Here is a 3,807-nt window from a genome sequence, read left to right on the forward strand (position 1 = left end):
CCCCCCCCCCCCCATTTTCAGCATGCAAACAGCCCAGCCACAACTCCCTTCCCCCACTGCTACAAATCCAGACTACTCCCTCCTATTTATGCAGGTCAGCTGGGCCTTGTAGGGTAATATAAGCCCAGCAGCATTTACCCTCTAGTGATTTAACCTCTAGCAGTCAGGCTTGCCCTTCTTCAGACTTTATAGAAAGCTGCTACTAACCTCAAGCCTTCCAAAATCCTAAAGCAGGCCTTGAAAATCATGAGATTGATGCAAAGGTACTTTTTTTCCCCAATAGTAAGTAACTGCTTTTTTCCATCTTTTTAACTTTTGCTTGTGTGACATTTCAGGCTCTTCTGCAGTAGCCTGAAGATTAGAGGCTTACCTGTTTCTTTTTAAACAGAGGCAGAGTATCTCACATCATCATGTGCCTCCAGGAGCTGGGGTTATTTAAGAAAAATGCCAAACATTGTGAGAGTTGGTGACACAAGCCGTGGGGCTTCTGTTCCTCCTTGTCCGAAGTCTCGAGGGAATTTCCTGATACAGGGGGAATTAATCCACCTCCTCTTGCTCACTGAAAGGCATAGCCCGCCCTTACTCTGTAGGGCCTATAAAGCCATCTTCCTGAGAGATGCTCATAGTGTGGCTGTACTGAGGGATTCAGAGCACTGATGTGGTGATCCAGCTCAGAGAGATGCAAAAGGAGAGATATGGCTGCTATAATCCACCTGGCACACCTCTACTTCATCCTACCAGTAGGGTGTCTGAGGAGCTGCTGTGAATGTAAGAACAGCAGCACACACAGGAGTGCGCCTCATCTAGCCCCTTTGAAGATGTCCCCCATGAATCCCACTTGCTCAGGCTTTGCACAAGATTACCCCCTGGAGCGCTGCAGTGTGGTGATGCTCGTTCCCCTTGTTGCTGTTGCTGTCTCAGTGAGAGATCCCGCAGCTTCTCAGCAATGCTGCTCTCAGTGATAAAAGAAATGGGGAAAGAGTTAACCTTGACTGCAATAGCTGTGCACACAGTCCCCAGAGATGGGACAGATCTCTAGTGCTACTGGAAAAAAAGGCAAGGATGAAGTGACTCGAACACTGCTGCACAGAGCAGAATGGCCTGGCAGAGATTTAAACCCCCAAATTCTCTTCAGCAAATTGACCTCCATTTCCCCACCCCTCCCCCAATTTGGCTTGCATGCCTGGCTGGCTTAATTCATACAGGACTACATCCCCTTCAAACATGAAATAACACACCTGTTTCAACCTAGGAAGTCTTGCCCCCTTGTATTGCAGGATCTGGAAGCCTTATGGGAGGATGGGATGGAGAATCTCCATTGGACCCTGGCACAGGTTTGGGTTAGCTGAGGCCTCCAAATAGTCAGGCCAGTAGCAGATGAGAAACAATGCCGCCCAAAATGGGGACAGGTATACTGAGAGCCACGGGCTTCGGTCTTACCACCTCTCCCGGCACGGTTCAGACTGGAGCCCTGATGCGGCCATGGGGTTTCAGGGATGGAGGAAGGAGGAAGCTAGTAGGCAGACTGGTTTCCTGTGGAGCAACTCCAGGCACGGAGTCCCACAGCCTCCAGGATAGCAGGGTATGTGAAGAAAGGGTCCAGGTTTTGCCTGCTCTTCTTCATTGATTGACATCCCTAATTAGTGGAGAAGGCAATAGATGGCTTGGATTCTGCCCAGGCAAAGCATCTCACTGTCAACCTTTGCCAGGGACGGCAGTGAATTCCAGCGTTCCCTAAACGAGGAGTGTGACCGTGCCATCCCAAATTCATCTGATGGATAAAGGTGAAATACATTGCTCGAGTCAATAACAGCGAGCTCCGTTCCTTTGTCTTTATTCAGCAAACGTGTCGGTAATTAATTTAATCTCTCCTCAGACATTGCTCCCTTCAGCCCTTTAATCATCCTTGTTGTTTTCATAATGCCCTCCACTTTCTGGACACCTTCCTGGTGGTGAGGTGCCCAGCAAAGCTGGCGGGGATCCCATGGCATTCAGATAACCACACAAAGTAATTGCCCGGGAGATCCTAGGTAAACATGAAGGGAACTGGCTTCGTTAGGATCAATCCGAGCGACAGCTCAGACTAAGGTGATAAAGCTGCTTTGCAGTTAAACTCTACCCTCTTCTCTTGAAGGAAAAGAGTTGCTGGGGGAGTCCGCTGGGATATTACACATGGCTTGGAACCAAGCTGCCTTGTTTGATTAATGGGGATGCAGGTGCCAGTTATAACTTGATGATCGTTTCAGCTCTTGTCTGCAGGCAGGGTGAGTGTTAACACTAGGGCTGAGGCTGGCTCGCGCTAAGGGACTGGAGGGCTGGCAGTGGGAGAGAAGCCCCCACTGCTTGCCCGAGCGGGAAGTGTTTAGTACGCCGTACATGCTGGCAGTTATGTCAATAACCGGGAGAGCCGATTCTTGGAAGAGCTACCAGAATTAATCATGAAACTCTCAGAGAATGAGGACACTAGAGGGGGGATATTAACCCCTCCCAACCATCAGCTGTGTGCATCATAAAAGGATTTTTGCATTGCTTTTGGCTGGATGGGCAGGAGGGAGGAATTGCTGCAGTTGTGTTTGCTGTGTAGCAATGCCGGTGTGCTAGGGAATAGGATAATCAAGTGCAGCTGGCCCAGCAGGAAAGCCTATAAGAGGCAAAACCTCGCTAATAATCAGAGAGCATTTGCAAAAGGATATGGATGTTTGCGTTTGGCCTGACCCTGACTTTGTGATTAGCAAGACACTAATCATTATTTGCTTATCAAGACTGGAAATCAGAGAGCAGAAATTCAGTGAGCCTATCTTCCCAGTTAACATGTTGTCTTTTGGATTGCAGGCACCATTGCAGGAGTGGGCAAAATGCAGCCTGTGGGCTGGACGTGGCCTGCCGGGCCATTCTATCTGAACTGCGGGTTCCCTAAAAAAACTTAGAAAATTAATATTAATCTGCCCTGGGCTGCCTGTTATGCAGCCATTGATGGCTTGCCAAAATAATTGCCTGCCCCTGCACTATTGGAATCCATGGGTCTTTCCAGTGATTCCAGTGGGCTTTGGATTCAGCCTGGTTTGACTGGAATTGACCAAAGAGGAACCTTCCTCTTTGATTACACATCAAAGTAAACTTAATTTAATAATTTCCTTTGTCCATGTGTATCCTTTAAGGCCAGGTACTTCAGCAGAAACTTGACAAGACTGACTAGATGATGAGAACACTATGGGGTCTTCACAGAATGAGCCTCAAGACTGTTTTCAAATCCCTATGGACCTTCCTTAGAATTGATAAAAGCACATCCCTCCAGGCACACTGGACTGGACCAGATCTTTCAAAGACACCGGCTGAGGTGGCAATCTCCTAGTCATCTTTAAATGAACTCCATATTCAAGAACAAACTTGTGGCATGATGCTGAAAGCAATTGACAGGGTGTCATCCTAAAGCTGCTTCTGTCTTCCCAATTAGTTTCCATGATGTTTGGAGTAACATGTCCCATGGTTCCTCTTGTTGCTTTCCGAAATATCCTACTTGAAGGACACCTCTAGAACTATGACACAAATTTATAACACAACCCCAGTGTCTCTTGACCTTAAAAATTCTCATAAATAAATAAATTCCTGTATACTGTTGACTTATATAAGTCAACAGTGTGTGTGTGTACACACACACACGTGTATACACATATACACATGTGTATACACACATATCCATGACTATTCCTAACCATTAATTCATTTGTGATCATTTCTTTTTAAATTAATCATGAAAAGGAATTTGATGAGAGGCTATATATATATATATATATATATATATATATA

The sequence above is a fragment of the Gavialis gangeticus genome, unplaced genomic scaffold, assembly GCF_001723915.1.
Source record: "Gavialis gangeticus isolate Ggan-Ray unplaced genomic scaffold, GavGan_comp1, whole genome shotgun sequence".
Taxonomy (NCBI): Eukaryota; Metazoa; Chordata; order Crocodylia; family Gavialidae; genus Gavialis; species Gavialis gangeticus.